The sequence below is a fragment of the Podarcis tiliguerta genome (genome assembly GCF_965153285.1).
Source record: "Podarcis tiliguerta genome assembly, chromosome: 1".
NCBI lineage: Eukaryota > Metazoa > Chordata > Lepidosauria > Squamata > Lacertidae > Podarcis > Podarcis tiliguerta.
This window is the reverse complement of record NC_139534.1, coordinates 17,035,833-17,056,850: the sequence shown is the minus strand read 5'-3', so window position 1 is coordinate 17,056,850 and position 21,018 is coordinate 17,035,833. Positions and strand designations below refer to the sequence as shown.

At 43.4% G+C, this 21,018-nt stretch overlaps 1 protein-coding gene and 1 long non-coding RNA gene across 5 annotated transcripts in view; one reads left to right on the top strand and one right to left on the bottom strand.

Moving 5' to 3' along the window:
* Window positions 1-21,018, bottom strand: part of SLC39A10 (solute carrier family 39 member 10) — a 57,895-nt gene that overhangs the window by 34,730 nt on the left and 2,147 nt on the right. Inside the window, exon 1 of one of the 4 annotated variants that reach the window (XM_083407871.1) lies at window positions 16,549-16,920. The exons of 1 other annotated variant lie outside the window; for it this stretch is intronic. The gene's annotated coding sequence lies outside the window, so the exon portion shown is untranslated. Of the gene's footprint in view, window positions 1-5,923; window positions 6,385-16,548; window positions 16,921-21,018 lie in introns of those variants that run through there. 2 more of the 4 variants (XM_083407868.1, XM_083407870.1) reach the window with 2 other exon arrangements.
* Window positions 16,611-21,018, top strand: part of LOC310665336 — a 93,767-nt gene continuing 89,359 nt past the window's right edge. Inside the window, exon 1 of the long non-coding RNA XR_014505406.1 lies at window positions 16,611-16,675. This is a non-coding gene — a long non-coding RNA (uncharacterized lncRNA). The remainder of the gene's footprint in view (window positions 16,676-21,018) is intronic.

Below are 21,018 nucleotides of genomic sequence, written 5' to 3'. Positions count from 1 at the left end.
ACAGCCTGACTCCCTCCCTCGGCAATCTTCGCAGAGCTCTGGCCCAATGGTTGCCAGTGGCTTGAATTAATTAATTTTATAATGAATGATTTTAGAGTGTTGTTTGTGCTGTACTTTTGTACTTTTGTACTGTTTTATTGTTGTTAGCCGCCCTGAGCCTGGCTTCGGCTGGGGAGGGCGGGATATAAATAAAATTTATTATTATTATTATTATTATTTCATTACTGTGCAACAAGAAAGTCCTGATTAATAAGCGGAGATAGGTTACATCCAAATGAGGCCAAATCCATGAACTCAAGGTCAAGCAGTGAAATTTATTGGTAGTATGGTTGTGACAGACAGAAGGAAGTACTTCTGCACTCAATGAGTAACATGCTGAGTTCACTGGCAGAAAATAGATGTGGTGGACAGTAGTTTAAACAGCTTTTAAATAAGGACAGAAGTTAAGAAGATTAAGAATAGCCCTGCTGAATCATTTAGTCCAGTATTCCATTCTCACGGTGGCTAACCAGATGCCTATGGCAAGTTCATAAGCAGGACATGAGTGCAATAGTTCTGTTTTCCATAACAGATAGAGCCAAGAATTAAGCATGCATTAACAGTGGAACCTCCATGTTCACAGGCTCTGTACCTCAGATGCTGGAGACAGCAAAAGAATCATCCCCACCAGGCAATGCTTGTAAGCATCCCAAGGGCTTCTTTTGCTGCTGCGCTACCCTGTAGACCACCTGATTTGCCTGGCAGCAATTTTGTTTTATTTTATTTGTTTTGCTGTGGGGCTGCCTGGCCTGGTAACATGGCAGCAAAAAAATAAAAAATAAGGCGCCTGGATATTTTGTTTAGGCACCCACAACCTAGGTCCCAGGAGCCATACAGCTCCTAGCACTCCTATCCCAGTTTCTAACACTGCCCAAGGGTATCTTGCTGGCCATTATTGCCAACAGGGTGACAGACTAGATCATGGGTAGGCAAACTAAGGCCCAGGGGCTGGATCCAGCCCAATCGCCTTCTAAATACGGCCTGCGGATGGTCTGAGAATCTGCGTGTTTTTACATGAGTAGAGTGTGTCCTTTTATTTAAAATGCATCTCTGGGTTACTTGTGGGGCCTGCCTGGTGTTTTTACATGAGTAGAAAGTGTGCTTTTATTTAAAATGCATCTCTGGGTTATTTATGGGGCATAGGAATTCGCCCCCCCCCCCATATAGTCCTGGCCCCACAAGGTCTGAGGGACAGTGGACTGGCCCCCTGCTGAAAAAGTTTGCTGACCCCTGGGCTGCAGAGAACATATATTATGGGAGTACAGAGGATTGAGTGGCAACTACATTATAACCTCCATGCAGAAAGAACATGAAGTGTGATTACAGTGACTCTGCAAACCTGTTTCACCCAAATTACCGTATTTTTTGCACCATAACATTCACTCCCCCCCCCCCTAGAAAGTAAGGGGAAATGTTTGTGCGTGTTATGGAGCGAATGCCTGCGGGTGGCGGGGGGGGGGGGATCTGCTGCAGTCGTGAGCAGAGGATCCATGGTTCCCCTTCCTTCCCTCCTCCGTGGTTACAAAGCATGGATCTACATGGATCCTCGGGATTTTTGCATTGGGCTACTCCAAACTCACTGTCAGATCACGTGTCTGTGGCCACAGCATGAACCACAAAAATCATATATCCACTATTTCGTTTAGAATATTTTGTTTCTTGTTTTCCTCCTCTAAAAACTACGTGCGTGTTATGGTCTGGAGCGTGTTATAGAGCGAAAAATACGGTAAATCGCTCTTACAGCACCACTCTCATTTGAAGGGCTCCAGTCCCTACTTGCTGGCATGATCTGCACATTTAAGGAATCCAAGCCACCAGAGCAGCTTCTCTTTATATGTAGCCCATGCTTCAGAAGAACAGATTGCATGCTGTCTTCCAACTGTGGGTATAAATCACAACCACCAACATTTCTAATATGCCCTGCACTGTTATTTTTACATACTCCCCATCTCAAAGTCCACGGTACTGTATTCCTTTGCCCAGTTCATCTGCATCTGATTCTGCTGTATTAAAGGGGTTCTCCATTCTAATTTCCCTGTAAGAAACAGACCAAGAAACTATTCAGTTAAACAGCCCAGTACTTGATTGTTTAAAGTGGTTTCCAAACTGAATAAAAGAACAAACCAATATACAGTGGTACCTTCATTTCCGAACAGTTCTGGGAGTCGAACAGGCTCCCGGAACGGATTAAGTTTGACAACCAAGGTGCCACTGTATTACTAAATGAGCTGCTATCATCAATCATATTAGGGCAGAGAAGAGACTGGATAATGGTGTCTTCCCAAGAAAGATTGGGGTGCATTTGTTCTTCTTTTAAAAACAATGCCTTTTCTGACTCTATCAATGTCTAGATCTGGTTGCTGAAGCAACTGCACTTCCTAAAAGTCTCTCAACAAAACATTTAAGCACATTAAGACTCTTATAAGAAGCAGAGTCAGACCCATGAAAACACCATCACAAAACCAGCTCGGGTACAAGGGGCCAATTTAATGAGGATGTTGGCAATGACATTCCAGAACCGCCCTTCTTGACCTCAAATCAGATTATATCCTTGCTGAACAGAAGCAGCGCTTAGAAGTTTCTTGGTCGGCTCCTTACAGTAAAAGCAGAGATAGGAGAAAAGGGAACTTGGGAAGTAAGTCTCACCGACCTTAGCGGTATTTGCTTGCAAGTAAACATCTGCATGAGATGCGAGGCTAAATGCAACAACATTCCTCATAACACGAAAGGTTGTCCCAATACGCTTTCACTGAAACAGCAAAGCCTGAACTCGTGCCAACCTCTTTTGTGTTTACAGGTTAAAGAAGTACATGGAAAGCTGAAGCTGCGCTGAAAACAACACAAGATCAGGAGCTCTTTGTGAGCTTCTCTCTCTCTCTCTCTTTTACAGGAGGGTCATCAACTCCGAAAGACTTACAGTTGCTGTTCCACAAGAGGAATATAGGTCAGGACCCAAAGAACTGTTGGAGCTAATTCTATAAGCTTAAGAGGACTAGGTTTCCCCGCATCAAATATGTTGGGGGGGGGGGGAAGATGTTGCATGGCAAAGTGGCTGGAGAATTTCCAAAGACGTTTGTCATTTATCTTCTCAAGATGAGGAAGTCCCATTAATGAGTCAGATCCAATTACTAAAGTTTCTGTTTACAAATTCAAAATGTCTTATTCATTCATACAGGGAATGCTATGGGATAAAATAACCTTTTTTTTTTACTTTGTCTTGCAGGAACTAACTGTTCCTGGGGATCTGATCTGACTATACGACCCTGGTCTTAGTGACTGTATTAGGCTGTATTTTCCATAGAATCATAGAATTGGGTAAGGGACCACGAGGGTAATCTAGTCGAACCCCCTGCAATGCAGGAATCTTTTGTCCGGTGTGGGACTTGAACTCAGAGTCTACTGACTGAACTATCCCTGGAATGATGTTGCATTGCTAATTTTAATAATATGGCGTTCTCTATTCTATTTTATGTGAACTGCCTTGGGTGGAATTTTATTCTTGAAAGGCGGTATAGAAATTCTTTTACTCAAAAGAATAATAATTAACTAAATAATGAACCCAATACAAACTGCCAGCTGAAATGGAAGAGCATCTTTTAAACTGGTCAACATTTTAAACAGTAAAAAACAACAACACTTTAGTTTGGTTAATGCTGCTAATTAGCTCCAAACTTTTAAGATTTAAAAGAAATGATGGTTTGACTGGAATCAAAAGATAATGGGTAGAGATTACAGAACAGCCCGTAATAATGAATTCAGAAGATTTGACCAGAGCAAAAATAAAAGATTTGATGTATTTTGGTATTAATATGAGAGTGCTCTGAAGATTTATAATGCATACAAAAACCTGGATGGATGTTGCAAACTAGAGTGGATAAAAACTGGTGCACTTTTAAAAGCTGAAATTGGGAGTTTTAAAGAGCTGTTCCATTATACAGTGGTGCCTCGCAAGATGAAATTAATTCGTTCTGCGAGTTTTTTCGTCTTGTGAATTTTTCATCTTGCGAAGCACGGTTTCCCATAGGAAATGCATTGACGGTTTCCCATAGGAATGCATTGACGGTTTTAAGAAAAAGGCGCAAGATGTTTTCGTCTTGCGAAGCAAGCCCATAGGGAAATTCGTCTTGCGAAGCAACTAAAAAAAACAAAAAACTCTTTCGTCTTGCGAGGCATTCGTCTTGCAAGGTACCACTGTATGTTGCTTTTTAACAATGGTGTGAATCCTGGTTTTGTATAAACATGTTAAATTCTACACTTCTCTCATAAAACTGAACTCACGAATCTCAATCAAACACACTGGGATGGACACAGATTTGTCTGTTCAGGAGAGGAAGGCCGCTTTGCGTGAAGAAATGGCATTTTCTGACAGTGCAAAAAAAGAAAAGAAAGTAATGCAGGGGTTTTCACCCTTTTTGGGGTCCACGGCTCCCTTGACCAACTACCTTTTTTCTGCAGCACCCCTGTGGGACTCAGCTCAGTTATCCCACCCCTTGCCTGCAAAGCTGGAAGCCCCTCACCTCTTTTCAAACACCCTCCCCTTGTGGAGTATTCCCTCAACCTCCTCTTCTCCCCTCTCCCTGGGAGTCCTCTGGGCAGCCGCAGCTGCCGCCCCTGGTCTCTGAGCTGCCCCTCTGCCCCCAAGAGAGGCGCCAAAGAGACACTGACCCACAGGGGCCGGGGAAGCACCCCCTGGCCAGCCCCAGAGGCACCATTCGCCTGGGGAGCTTGTAGCCAGGGCTGCTGCAACAAACAGCTGTGCAAGCCTTTGGGAGGCAGAGACGTGAGAGGGCATCAGAGGAGGAGGGAAGGAAAGAGGGACAGAGGCCAGTGTTGCCAGCAGCACCCGGACCATCACTGAAGGCACTCCAGGGTGCCATGGCACACTGGTTGAAAACTGCAAGGCAGTCGTGTAAATAAGCTCACAAACCCACTCAACGAAAGCCTAATTCTCCATGCAAACAAAAAACAGTATCTGACCTTCAAGTGCAAGAAATTATAGGCAGATACAAAAAGTCTCTAAGTGGATGCAATGGTGTAGTGAAAAAGGCATTTAGGATGCACAACCAGAAATATCGATTGTGTTGCTAGATAGTATAATTCCTGCATTTGGTTGCAAACCAACTTGCTTTAATTGTCATAGCAACAGAACAGTATGCACTTTTCCTCCAGAAATGCATGGACTACACTACGGGAAACTTGTTATAAACGTTATTCTCACTATCCCCACCTGCTGATTTAAGGCTGCAATCCTGTATCCACTTACCTGGGAGTAAGCCCAGTGAACTTAGTGGGACTTAGTAGACATATATAGTATTGTAATCCATATAATCTTAACTCTATCTACCCTGTCTTAAACTTATACAAATATATTTTAAAATTGTTGTATTATAGAGGATGGCCTTTTTTATAAGTAACGGTGTCTCTTGAAACCCAATACATTTTGTAAATCTGCATTCTTGTGTATGGATTTGAAAACTTTATTAGATCAAAGATAAATTATACTTTGTTATGTGTTACTCCATCTCTATGGCTACATTTTAAAACTCCTTTTAAAACTGGTAGTAGTGAGCAGACAAAGTAGTAAAACAGAAATAAACAAAAACAGAAATAAACAGAGCAAATCCTGTTTTCACTTCCTGATTGAATTATTTTAATATAATTTAAAAGGATATTTCTATTAACACATTCTGTATTTACCGCATTCTGATCACATCCATTACCTAATTAGACTATTACAACTTTTAAATAAGAAAAACCACATTTCTGCGTATTAGCATTACATGTACCACAATATTATCCTCCTGAAAAAGCAACATGTTTACGTTTGTCCATAAGTAAACTAAATACAGTTTAGTTTTGTTACGTTTTGAAATGTTTTACTCACGGTTTCTCGCAAAAAGTTCTAACTCGAATTCTGCACAGAATATGCAGCCGTTTGAATAAATCAATGCACTTATCTATCCTTTCCCCTCAACTCATCCCACTAAGAGCATTTGTCCACTTTAATTCTTAACAATGCGAACCCCTTCACAAATTCTTCTCAGTATTATTCAAACATATCATGTGCTTGGAGAAGGGTTTTTTGCCTGAAGTCACCACACACAAACCAATGAACTCATGTAACTTCACACTTCTATGGTTAAAGAGTATAATTCATTGAACATGTATTTTATACGACTGGCCGGATTCAACTAAACTGTTGCCCTAGCGGAAGTCAACTATCAACTCAGCATTAATGCTGTATTCCACCCAGTAAGTTATGGGCATTAATGTTCCCCAATCAGGGTTAGAAACTCTTGCTATATAAGCAAATCGCCAAATGGCACCTTACCCTAGGTCACCACATTGGTATGTCTAGGCTAGGGCTGGGTGATATATTGATGTATCATCCAAAACTGCTTTGAAATCTGGAAGACACAAGATCTACCCACCCGGGAAGAATGGCAGATGAAGCTGATGGACTACATGGAATTGGCGGAAATGACTGGCAGAATCCGAGACCAGGGAGAAGAGTCGGTGGAAGAAGATTGGAAAAAATTCAAAGTATATTTACAGAAATACTGCAAAATTAATGAATGTTAGAAGAATGCTGGAATGAAGTTATATGGTTTTAGCAGAAATGTTATAAAGAATTAAGCAAAAACTGATTGTTAATGGGCCAAAGTGGAAAATTTAAAGTTAGATTGTGTTAAGATAAATTATAGAACAAAAAATTGAGAAAGATGGAAAGGATTTGCTGAAATAGCTAATTGAACTAGAATACAAAAAAGGGAGGTGTGAGGAGGTCGATGAAACAAGTAAATGAAAGGTAAAGATATGGAAATATTGGATGTGTTTTTAAATGTTTTTGTTTTTCTTGTTGTTTTGATGTATTTTTTTGTTTTTATTTTTGATGTATTGTTTGTTAAATTTTTTGTTTCCCCCCTTTTTTTCTGTAACTATTAAACTTCCAATAAATATTATTTAAAACAAAAACAAAAACAAAAAAACAAAACTGCTTTGAAATCCATATTGTGATATCTGTCTCATAACTTTTGACCTGGCAATATATTGCAAAATGAACCATGGAAAGGGAAGAAGGGAAGTCACAGATACCTTAAGGATGCAAAATGAGTATCTTAACTTGTAAAACAGAAACCTTAATACCAATTGTATACAAAAAAGAGAGAATCAAGCCCTCTCCTATCTACACAGCCCAGCCCTAGGTCCATGTCTCTGTTACACTGAAATCAGTGTTCAAATGCCAGGTGCATTTTGCACCTAGCTATTGGCCACGTGAAGATGCCTGGCCACCAGGATGGGGCCTGTCATCTCCACCATCTGGTTGGCTGGTGCACAACAGCATTTATTTATTATTTTGCTGCCTTGCTGTGGCGCAAGTCAGATTTTACTTAGAGCTGACAATATACACAATTCATTTTCAGCTTTGTAATTTGTTTTTTTTTTAAGTGCCTAAACATTCTGTTAGTGCGTCTGAAACCTAGGTTTAAGGAGCCATATGGCAAATAGCTTTTATATCTCAGTTTCTAACACTGACTGAAATGTAACCAAAATGGCATATATAAGGTTATGTCCTGTGCCCCATTCCTGTTCCAAGATTAACAAAGTCAAAGCATCATATCCACTGCAGAATCGAGATTTTAAAAATCCAAAGTTAGAATCAAGTATATTTCCTAGTTAATAATGCTATATATGGGAGTTGAATATACTCTGATTTATCTTAAATGAAAAAAGGACAGGATAACTTTGGGGCCAAGTTTTTCCTTCTTTGATTCAAGCCAACCGCCTTATAAGATACGTTTAAATTACACATTCCAATGAGAAACTGGCATAGCACCCCACAAATCCTTAAAAGAGGTTGGAATGTGTAATTACCTAAAATACTGCTTAACACAGGACAATTATGGTCCTGAATGCCTTAACTTGCTGCATTCCACCTCTTCGCGCTAAGATCCAAAATACAAAGTTGAATATTTGATGTATGACATAGCAGAAAACGAGATAAAAATTATAAATGTTCACTTACATCCCCATAATTGCATCCAGGGAGGCAAGCCTTTATGTTTTATAGCTTGTCTTTGCCTGAAGATAGCGTAAGTGGATATATTTCGCCCCCAAAAGCTGTGTGCTTAGAAGTAGCGAGATGAGCTTCATGGCTGAGTGCTCATTTCCCCCATCTCCAGAGCTAATACCACCCAGGATTTCATTGCAAGTTCTGGATATCCTCTGGGATTTTCAGTATGTGAGATTTAATAACTTCATGCAGAATCTGAATATTCTAGGGAGCCCAAGCTTGTTAATATTTAGCAATTATGGGGAAGATTGCAATTACAGAAATATATACTGGGCACCTGCTCGTCCTTTCTAATCTCCAATTTTCACCATCCTACTAATATTACTTTATCCTCACCTTCCTTCCTCTTCAAGTCAATAATCTTTCAAAATAATTTTAAAGCATTCAATTTTCATAAACAAATGTGTATGTTTAATGCAGCTTGACTAAAAATCTGAATACAAGTGTGTTAAAAATAAACTTGTTAGGTTTTCTAGATGGCTACTGTTTATAAAGATATGTCTTTAAAACAGCCTACCGCAAGCTGGTATCTACCAGATTATGATGGACTACAAATCCCATCATCCCTGACTATTGGTCATGCTGGCAGGGCTGATGGGAGTTGTGATCCAACAACATCTAGGCCAGCGCCGGATCTTAAAACAATGGCCACACGCACATCTAGTGTAGTAGCAGATAACAGCAACATACAGTGGTGCCTCGCAAGACGAAATTAATTCGTTCCGCGAGTCTCTTTGTCTAGCGGTTTTTTCGTCTTGCGAAGCAACCCTATTAGCGGATTAGCGGCTATTAAAGGCTTAAGGGATTAGCGCATTAGCTGCTAAAAGGCTATTAGCGGTTTAGCGGCTTAGAAAAAGGGGGTGGGGAGCGGAAAAAAAATGCAAGACATTTTCGTCTTGCGAAGCAAGCCCATAGGGAAATTCGTCCTGCGAAGCGCATTGAAAAACGGAAAACCCTTTCGTCTAGCGGGTTTTCCGTCTTGCGAGGCATTCGTCTTGCGGGGCACCACTGTATACTTGTTTCTATAGGAGCTTATTCAATAATAGACAAGGCATCTGTATTTCAGAGACGTCAGCTGTGAGCCCAAGGTATTTTTGCCATAGCCTTTGCCAGCCCTGTTCCAAGCAGGGCTTGCTTGTGTGAACTAACAAACTACTTGGAAAACACACATACACAAAACCTTATAAAAGCATGTCATTGATTTGTGCGTGCCACAGGCATGTTACTAGGAATCTTGGGACAGCGGAGATTCCCAAGCACTCCTTAAATAGATGTGATCACAACCACCATATTCAGTGCTGAAGGGCATCAACAGTCTCGAGGCTTTTAAAAGATGAAAGTATTTGCATTAGAAGGGCTCGGCTTCTAAGAAGAAAAACCAATGTGAGTTTTCAGGAAATGGGATGATACTCAAATACAGTGGTACCTCGGGTTACATATGCTTCAGGTTACAGACTCCGCTAACCCAGAAATACTACCTCGGGTTAAGAACTTTGCTTCAGGATGAGAACAGAAATTGTGCAGCAGCAGCGCAGCAGGCCCCATTAGCTAAAGTGGTGCTTGAGGTTAAGAACAGTTTCAGGTTAAGAACAGACCTCCGGAACGAATTAAGTTCTTAACCCGAGGTACCACTGTACCATTAAGTATGTATTCTAAAAGCTTATCATTTCAGTTTCTTCCAATTCAATTGCACATTTATAGCAACTAAAGCTGAGCCCGCCTCAATTCCATTTTTTTAAAAAAATAAAGACAGAAGGTAGCATATCATTTTGCTTGCACGTTTAGTATGGGTACAGACATAACGTAGCAGGAATGTCAGCAGGCATAACAAAGAGACACAACTGTGTTAAAATTAGACTGACATCAGCAACCTAAGGCTGAAATCCTATGCACTCAGCTGGGAGTTGAGTCCCACTGAACTCAGTGGGTATTCCCTTACAGGTAGACATTAAGGAACTGCAGTAAGCCAGATTGGTGGGGCAAGACAACTTATTAACTAATTTAATTATTCACATGTCATAAATTCTGGCTTAGCTTAAGATGCATTACGACTGATTGAAACATGCGTGCACATCACTCCAATTCAAGCTGAACATGTGTACTCCTGCCTTAAGGCAAGCAGATGTTAAAGCACAATGGCTGTTTCATACAAGCGAGTCATTGCTCATCACAAGGCCTATTATCCATCATACATACATGAATTTCATCTAGGTGTCTGATCACTTCCAAATCGACATGTTTCTGTCCTCACACACTAGTTGCATTAGAGTACCTGTGGTAAATCATAACAAATAGGTTTTCAATGCCTGATCATTCCTGCTTCCTTCCTGTTAGCACTGGAGAAAAACAAACCATGATCCCCAACTTAAGTGTTATGCTTGAACCAGAGCGAATTATAATTTGTTTTACTCAAGACAAGCCATGATCTGTAGTTAAGTTCTTTTGGCTTAACTCACTGTGGCTTTTTTTTAAAGTGGTAGTAGTGAAATAAACCACAATTCCTGATGCTAAGCCAAGAAAATTTGTCCCCGCCCCCCAGCACGTGGGAGGAGTGAAACGAGTGGGGGCACAGAGAGTGTATGTCCATGTCTTGCTTTTTCTTTTTGCTAGTTTTTTTATTATAAATAAATTTGGAAACAAGATACAGAAGATAAAATGGGATCAAGTCATCCCTGGGCTCCTTTGGCAAGAAGGGCAGGATAAAAACCTAATAAATAAAACAATAATCCCCATCAGCTCTGTTTTCTTTTTGTTAATGATCCATTACAATGTTAAAACAAACAAAAGGTGAAATCCAAGTTGTACTCAGAAGTCCATCGATTTAAATGGGTCTACTTGGAGTATGGTCTAGTTGAATATCAAATAGAAACTTTATCCTTCCAAACATGTTTATAAAAGTTGTTATTTTATGCATCATGGTTTAATTTCAAAAAATCATCAGAGCTCCAAAGGGCTTTGGGTCAAATGCTCTGAAATAGCTCATTAACTTTTGAAAGCTGAATTAAGTTGCACTGTATTAACAGACCAATGCTTTTCCATTTATTTTGTGCTCCAGACATGGGGATGGGGTCAGGAATCTGAAATCAGAACTGTATACAAATTATTTTTTTGGGTAGAATCAACCTTTGCTTGTGTGCGCCCACACCCACCCCTTCCTAGTCTATTTTGCAACTGCAGGATCAGAGCACTTTTTCATCTGTACAGCTGTATGAATTGGCTTTACACCTCGGAGTGCAGTATTTTCAAATTTTCATGTAGAAGCAGCTTGACTTTGACAGATTTTTTTCTTACATATTTAAATTTGCTTTAATACACTGTCTATGCACACTGTAATTAGATTCCTGCTTTCAGGCAAAATTGGGGAAATCAAGTTAATTTTCTGTTCAGTAAATGTTGTGGGAAGACTGAGTTGCAATATTCCAATCTTTATGGAATCATACTCCATAGAAATCAACAAGCAGTTCCAAAGACAGTGGTACCTCGGGTTAAGTACTTAACTCATTCCAGAGGTCCGTTCTTAACCTGAAACTGTTCTTAACCTGAAAAACCACTTTAGCTAATGGGGCCTCCTGCTGCTGCCGTGCCGCCGGAGCACGATTTCTGTTCTCATCCTGAAGCAAAGTTCTTAACCCGAGGTACTATTTCTGGGTTAGCGAAGTCTGTAACCTGAAGCGTATGTTACCCAAGATACCACTGTAACTGATTTAAGACATAGCTGTAATGTAGGCCTGTAACACAGCCATTTACTTCTGTACAGTGGCTGGAATCCAAAGTTCTATACATATGCCCAACAGCTTTCATGAATGTACCATGTTCTCCGAATTTCTTATTATAATTGCAGGTCCTTGTGTTTGATTTTAAAGTGTTTTAGGATGTCCTTTGATTTTATGAGGATTGCAAGTGCTGTGGAAGAAGGGGCCTAGGTTCTCCAAAATACAGATATAACCTAGACCCATAGTATTTGGATCTCAGGCCCAAACCTTTTTAAACTGTATGACTGCTTTGTTGCCTTAATAAGAGCACCATTATTTTTTATGAACATCATCAATGTACATGGTGCTTTACAGCTCCATAAACAAAGAGGTCCTGTGCCATCTAGGCAGAAGTTTCTGCATTATAAACGAAGACTTGCTGATTATCTAAATCAGTAGACACAAAACTTGCTATTAGGAACAGTACAAATAATAAATGGTTAATTTCGCCCACTTTGGTTTTAGCATTAACAAATCTGAAACACAGAATGGTATGGATCCTTATAACTGTGGTTAGCATTTTACATGAAGCATTTCCCCATCTTTAATATACTTTTCCAATATATGCAGACACTGGGTAGCTTCCAGGAGAACAGTTTATTGAGCACTCATCCTGACTGCTTTTGTACAAAGTTTGCAGAGAAATTAGACACCAGCTATTTGATGTTGTTGTTGTTGTTTAGTTGTGTCCGACTCTTCGTGACCCCATGGACCAGAGCACGCCAGGCACTCCTGTCTTCACCAGCTATTTACTGAGCACTTATTCTGACTTTTTTTGCAGGGAGGTTACATGACATTGTGTCAAATGTTATTCCCCACTTCCAGCACACTTCCCCATCACTTTCCTTATCAGAACAAGTCCACTTTTTAAGTACTAGGTTTGTTGCTCAAGAGCTCCAAATTCAAATTTTATTGTACAACCCGAACCTGCTGGTATGGGACTGAATCCCAGCTGAAAATAGTAAGCCTATAAGTGCCTCAGATAGCTGTTCTATAACCTGACTTGCGATTCAATACTTACCTTCTCACCTAGTAAGAGTAATAATGGTCTGCGGTTCAGTACCAAAGAGCAAGCAACCTGAACCTAAGCTTTCCCTACATCTCAGGAGTGAGGCCATTTGGCCCATGAGGCCATTTCCCAAAACCATGACCACCTGTCCACACCTGATATCTTATGTGACTGTTAGGTATAAAGGGCAGGTAGGGATGTGGCCATCAGTGCATAATTGGGAGCCTCAAAATATATTCACCAGCTGAGCCCTGGGTACAGGAGGCAGTCAAGTGATTGGCAGTTAAGAGTGAGTTTCCCAGGAGGAACACTGTAGCACAGCTTATCCCAGCAGAAAGCAGAGCTTCAAAGCAACACTTTTCAGCAGACTGGTGGTAACTTCAAGCCCAGGAAAAATTGGCAACCTGATGACATAGCAATCAGCAGGATGACACACCCCATCCACCATGGCCCACTGTGGCTGGTAGGTAGTGGGCTCTAGGAACTGGTTTACTGGTTCAGTTCCACACCCGTACTATAGCTTATGCAAGAAGAACCTGAACTATGTGTGCATTTCTCTAGATCATTTTTCTAGTGGCAAAGAGCCAGGAGCCCTTTGAGGATTAGAAGCTTGGCCAAAGTACACTCATTATCAGTACTGTACATATGTGTTCTGGGTCCTCATCTTTTAGCCATAATAGTCAGGACAACATGCTCTGAGGCAGAGGGAACAAACCAAGTGTTCAACACCTTATCAGTGAGAAAGGCAATGGTAGGAATGAAGGGCAAGGAGGTTAGGCAAGAAGGGCAGGAAATGGGCAACTATTGCCAAACTCCCTAAAAATAAAAGTCTACAAAATGTGCAAAGCTGCTTTGGGAAATGTATGTGCCCTCCTGAACCATGAAAAATCAATATGCAGTACAGAGGTGTATGCAAATTTCCCGGGCCAGTTCAACCTATTCTTTCATGTCCAGCGTAGTAACACTGTCTGCCCAAAGACCTACATCATAAAATGTCAAGATTAAGCTCAGTACACAGAGGCACAATTAAACTTTTTATTTGGGAAAAACAGTTATGAAAAAAGAAGGAACAGAAGATGCCCAGATGGTAGAACACTGCCCACAAATCACATTTGTTTGTTAATGTGCTTTTATTAAGCAAACAGCTTGCTGAAGCTGTTACAGAAATCTCTTTAGTACAATGTTATGCAGCCTGCTCCTACTCAGGGTTACCTAGAAGTAACTCACTGTGTTCAATGACAGGGCGATTTAGGATGCAATCCTACACTTATCTGGGAAAAGGCCCAATTAGCCGACAATCTAATGAACATTTACATTAAGATTTACTTCCAAGAACTCACAGGATCAGGCAGTGTATACTTTGGGATTAGAACAGTTTGTACTAGCACCTTAACTTCCACTTCACATTCCCTCCCCCTCCAATCAATATTCATTAGTACATCAAATATTACTTGTCTAATAAGATTTATGCTACAATCTAGACTACGTAATCTGTAGCTCAATTCTGAAAACCAAGTCTGGACTAATTTCTAAAAAGGCCTAGCTACAGAAGGTAGAAAGCAACTTATTAAAAACTCTTCCTGACCCTGACAGGTACATTTAACAAATCATAGAGGATATTTTGTCCTTTTTTGCTGCCAAGTGCAATATTAGCAGCATCAAATAGAGCCAGCATTGCAGGACTTGACAAAGACACCCCACTTTATACTTTTTTAAATATCTACTTAAATTTCTTCCCTATATTAATAGTTCAAAATCACACACATACAAGCAGCTGCTGTACTGACAAGGGGAGTTTTGTTTTTAACAGCACATGTTGGTATACGCAATCAATTGTATTGTATTGTCACTTTTTTAAAAAGTGCCACCGTTTGTATGCCACTTTTGTTAAGTTTATTAAAAAGATGTCAGCTGCATCCCTGAACACCACAGTCCTGTTATGTCATTGCAATATTTTGCTCTACCAAAACAAGCCACAGCCTACTTTCCATCTGCAGCAACTTGATCACAGATGCCACAATTCACCCAAGGAGAAGCAGCTACCCTTGCTGGGATTGGGAACAAACATGCACTCAAATGAAGTTAGCCTATTTGCACTGCACAATTTGAATCAGGATTCTTGTGTAACTAACCACACGTTAAACACACTACCAGAGCAGGACTGGAACCAGTTGTCCTTTTTAGCACTAGTCTTTTCACCACATCCAGGTTAGGGCACCATATTTTGTGGTTTTATATTTTGATTTTGTTCTGTGATCTACCCCGAGACCTCCAGGTGTATGGCAGTATATAAATTCTAATAATAATAATAATAACAACTACTACTAAGGCTCATTTTCTACCACCAAGTTCTTTCTTCCCAATCAGTGCTGCTGCAGTTTAGCAATATCTTTATGGCGATTTATTTCAGTGTGGTTTTGTTCAGACTTTTTTAAAAAGAAAAATTGGGGTACAAGACACTGAAACAACTTCATGGGATGGGAAAGCAAGCCATTGCCCTTGAAATCTGGCAAAGACAAATTCTTGGGCGTATGCTGCGTTTCCCAACTTCGTTGGGTCCACCGATTCCCGATTGGTCTTGTCAAGCAAGAGACCCCTGCCAGAAGCAAAACAGCAGCTTGATCGTTTATTGAGAAGGGTTCAAACCTCCACACCTCGGAGAAGAGAAACAAAAGGTGGACATGGGTTTTTTTTAAAAAAAGTTCCCACGGTGGCGGGCATCCCAGCACCAAAGATATTGTCACACTAAGGTGCGAGGCGCACACTGCAGAGAACCCAAACACAGCAACTTAGAAGACCTTCAGGGCAAAGAAACCATGGGCAGCCACAGTGGGTTGCTCCCCCCCCCCCCAGTGCTATGCCAACCTTTCAGTGTGGTGGGCCAAAGGGATTACCTACCATGAGCCCCGAGAACAAAAGAGGGCAGCAGCAGCAGCACCCGTGGGCCTTGCACCGTGCACCCACCACCAACACGTGGGCCAGGCCCGATCGCTTAAGCCCTGCAGCTGGAGCATGTGAGGGAGAAAAGAGGGGCGGGCGCCGCCGCCGCCACGAGGCCCACCGATGCTGGCGGCGCCCTCTCCTCCCCGCCATCCCCTCAAAGGAAAGCAGGGGGAAGAGAAGGGCGAACCGCCAACGCCGGTCTCCGAATCGGAGAACCGCCGCCGCCGCCTTGGGAGCAAGAGCCTTTTGTCTGCTTCGCCTTCTCCTCAGCCACACCTGAGGAGGCAGCTTTCAAGAAGCAGCAGCAGCAACAAAGAGGCCCAACGGGCGCTTCGTCTCTCTCCCCCCCCCCCGCCATTGCGAGCCCCCCACCCCAACCCGCTTCACCTGAGGGGAAGGATGAGAAGGGGGTGGCGGGCTGTGTGGAAAAGACCCCCCTCCCCCCCGGCCAACACAATCCCCTCACACGTTATCCTAGTTTCCTTTCGACGCCCACCAAGCCCCCTTAGCAACAGTGTTGGGGGGGGGGGGGGGAGGCAGCGAGGCGACGGCGGGAAACGGCAAACCAACCCCGCCTCATTTTTCTCCACAGGCTGGCGAGGGGCCTGCCCCGCCGCGCTGCGGCTCCCAGCTACCCCCCCCCCCCCGCTACTCTCGCCGCCGCCGCCACCTCAGAGCCGGCCGGCCTTTATGGGGGAGGGAACGCGAACCAACGGGGTTTTTATAGCTACCTCAGCTCGAGTGTGCCGTGTGCATCTCCCTCTCTCCGCTCGGTACCAAAAACCGCCGGCGCGCGCGCGGGGTGCCGCCTCCTCCTCCCACTCCGCAGTGCTGCTGCTGCTGCTGCTCCTCCTGCGGGTGAGCTTGGCTTGGGCTTTCAAGCTTTTACTACTTTACTACTGCCGCCGCTGCGGCCTCGCGCGCTCTTACGGCCATTCACCAAAGCCTCTTACGCCGGGCGCCGACCTCCCCGCGCTGCGCCGAAACCGGCTTTCTCCTCCTCCTCCTGCGCCCGCGCGCGCTACGCAATTTTCGCCGCCCGATGCGGCGCCGCAGCTTGCCCTACGCCAGCGGCGTAGCGGAGGAAAGGTTGCCGCGGCGCATGCGTGGTGGGGGCCAGCGGTTTCCTGGGCAGAGGGGAAGTGGGCGTGCGTGGGGCGGTGGGGAAATATATATATATTTGTTGTAGCTTCTGTCTTTCCTCGCTGCTTTTTTTGCAGGGCTTTTGATGTGCAAATGAAGGTTGCCCGGCCCTCACGTGGCTCCCTGGGGAGAAGGCGTCGGGTTTTTGGAAGTTTAAGCCATTGCAGGGTGGAGCAGGAAAAAAGAGTGGGGAACTTGGTGCTTACCCAGGGCGGGAGAGGGAAGAGATTAAGGCCCGGGCCAACGAAGACCCTGTGGCCAAGATCCAGAGTTCTGCCCTTGGGAATTAAATCACCTCCCATTTCTTCCTTCTCCCCGTCCCCGCATTTCTTTCACTCCCCAAAAAGAGCCAAAGACGCTTAAGCACATAGAAAAATTCAATATACTATCTATGCAAGCTCTGCCACTCAGCGAAGAGATTTCAAAAGGTTCACACCTTGGTTTAATGTGGAATAACGTGCACAACATTGTGCTTCCTTCATAACCCTCCAAGGAAAAGAGGAACGTCCCATTTCATCATCAACATCGTTTTATTATATATACCCCACCCATCTGACTGGGCTGCCCCAGCCACTCTGGGCAGCTCCCAACGTAAACAAATCAATAAAACATTTGTAGGGATATTGCGGAGTGGACAGTGAGGTCCGGAGGGAGCACACTCTCCACCAGCAGGCAGCCACAGTCTGCCTGCACGCGTGACCCTGGGGTGCAGGAAAAACTCCTCCCCCTCAGAAAAGTCATGGCTGTCTGGAACATTGTTCCCTATGTCTGACCTTTTGCGGTCTCAGCAGTCAGCGGCGTCCTGTCTGTAACCTTTTTCCCTGAGACCTTTTTTCTCCTTCGTCATACACTGTGGAAGGGGGAAATGATGCTGTGGAAACAGGTGTCAAAATAGCTTTATACGACCCCACGATCTCGGGACGGAAGATGTGTAAAGGTCACAGGCCAAAAATGTATCTGCCTGGCTTGCATATTTGTCTCAATAAAAGGAGGCTCCACAGGAATGGCAGCAGCTCGCTTCAGCCCACCTGTGCGCAGCTCACTCGATGATCAACACCTGTCTTGGGCCTTCACTTCAACATTAAACATTAAAAAAAAAAACCCTTCCTTATACAGGGCTGCCTTCAGATGTCTTCTAAAGGTTGGCTTGGGGGCCACATAAGCCCATCTTCTCCAACATTTCTCAGATGAAAATATGGATGTCTTAAGGAAAGGCGGGATGTTATGGGATCAAATCAGAAACCAGCATGGCTTCTGGTGTAGTACCGGATGAATGTGATCTCACAGCGAAGACCCCATAAGGAGTCTCGCCGCGACATTCTGCACCCGCTGGAGTTTCTGGGTCAGTCTCAAGGGCAGCCCCACGTAGAGCGAGTTACAACAATGCAGTATGGAGGTGACCGTCACTTGGATCACAGTGGCTAGGTCAGGGCGAGAGAGGTAAGGAGCCAACTGCTTAGCTTGGCGGAGATGGAAAAATGCTGCCTTTGTTATAGCTGTAATCTGCGCCTCCATAGAGAGGGAGGTATCGAAGATTACACCCAAACTCTTAACAGACGATGCTGGCACTAATTGTGCCCCCGCAAGAGATGGGAGTTGCCCCCTCAATCCCATATCACCCCGCCCCAGCCAGAGTACCTCTGTCTTCGAAGGATTTAACTTCAACCGGCTCCCACGTAACCATCCAGCCACAGCTTCCAGACATCTGGTCAATGTGTCTGGGGCCGAGTCAGGATGGCCATCCATCAACAGATAGAGTTGGGTGTCATCGGCATACTGATGGCAACCCAGCCCAAAACTCCGGACAAGCTGGGCGAGGGGGCGCATAAAGATGTTAAAAAGCATTGGGGAGAGAATCGCACCCTGAGGCACTCCACACACCAAGGAGTGGCGCGATGACAATTCCCCCCCAAGCATAAAGAAGTTCAAGATACTGTGCAAGCTCTGCCACTCAGTGAAGAGATTTAAAAGAGTTCTTGGGGCCCACCCACACCTCGTCTTAATGTGGAATAATATGCACCCCTTGTACTTCCTTTAGTCCCCCACCCTCGTCCCCAGAAACAGCCTCTGTCCCAGACTTTCTCCCTGCTAAATCCAGAGTTCCCCCTAGCCTTGTAGAATCTGAAAAGGGCATCCACTGTGCTTTAAAAGTGCTCCCACCAGCTTTATCTGTGGTGGTGGGTTCGTTGTTGATGTGGAGTTAAAAAAAAAGCAAATGGTGCAAAATGAGGAGAATGGTAACTCCGGATTTAATCGCATCTGAATATAACCTGCTGAGGTGTGGACTGCCAGGGGACAAATCGGTTACATAACATACGGATTTTGTGGGCAAATGGAGATGGGCCCTTAAGTTTATTAAGGGGTGGGAATGCTCTTTGACACTCTTATGTCACATTCAGAAGAGCACTACCTTTTCTATTCCTGTTTAATGTGTGGAGTAATATTACCACCACCGGTTCTCTGTGTGCGATTATGTAAATAAAGAGAAATATAATTGGCAAAATGGGTGAGAATCCTGACTTTATCTGAAAGACTTGAGCGACTTCTGCCCCCTAACCTGTTTTCTCCTGCTCAAAGCGGGCAAGAAAGTGAGACGTTCACTGAGTCTTTAGTGGGCCTAAAATGTTGCTTATAGGTTGCTATTGGCATTAATTTTTAAAAGATCAATTCTGCAAGGCTGGAGATCCAGATACTCTGTCAGACTGATTCATGGACTGAGCATTCACAAATGTATGAATCAGTCTGACTGGAAAAAACTATTCATGCTCTGAACTATAAAAACACAGAAGCACAGTACGCATAGGATATATATAGGATGGGATTATGCTTATTCTGACAATTGACAGCACAGGTGGGCAACCTGCAGCCTGGTGGCCCTATGTGACCCCCGATCTCATTTTATGTAGGCCGCAACGACTCCTGAAGCTGCCCATGTTCTTTCATCCAAAAATCCTTCATGCATAGAATTACCAACGGTAGAAGAATGGCAGATGAAGATGATGGAGTTTATGGAGCTGGCTGACCCCGCCGGGAGAATCCGCAACCAGAAAGAAGAGGAACACCAAGAAGATTGGAAGAAATTTAAAGGCTATTTGAATAAATATTGTAATATTAAAGATATGTAACCACTTGAAAGAAAGAATTAGGCCTAGGATTAAAATGGAATTAAATTTATAAATAAGAATATGTACGATAAGGAAAGTTATGTAATATGATTAGGACTGTGATATGGTCTTTTGAAACACTGATATTGGAAACTGCTACATATAATTACTAAGAAATTCGGATGGAAGAGATTAGAGGAAGTCAAATACTATGTTTATCAAGATGGATGGTACTTAATTTTAATTAATTAAGTGGTAATATGTTGTATGTATCTTTTTTCTCTTTTTCTCCTTTTTTTGTTTGTCTTTATTATTGTTAATCTCTTCTTTTTTATTATGTTTATCTACTGAAAATAATAAACATTATGGGGGGGGGGAATCCTTCATGCATATTTCCTTCTTATTCCCCCTCCTGCTTTGAAAAGAGTTTCCTACTCTCCTTATCATGTGGTTTGTGGGGATGGGGGTGCATCCTGGGGGAAATGAAGTAATTTTCCCTTAGTTGGTGGGCTTCTGCCACATGCAGTGCTTTTTAAATGCACATGCAGTGCTTTTTAAAACATTTTGTGAATCATTTTAAATTTTTTAGTTTCTTCTCCAGCACGGTGAATCATCAGTTCTGTTCAGTGGCGTAGCGTGGGTTGTCAGCACCCGGGGCAAGGCAAGTAATTTGCGCCCCCTAACCCGTGGATTTGCGCCCCCTAACCCGGGGCAAGGCAAGTAATTTGCGCCCCCCCCCCGCTGCACTGTCCCTCCTCCAGATAGTCCCTCGCTCTCTCTCCGCACCGCACCGCACGCCTGGCACCCCCCCCTCCACAGTGGGCGGCGACCCAGCGGCTCGGATCGGATTCACACAGCCAGCACTGCAGTGAGAGTGAGTGAGCCAGGTAGGGGCAGAGAGCTGCGAGTGCGAGCGCCCCCCCCCCCGATGTTGCGCCCGGTGCGGCCGGCCCC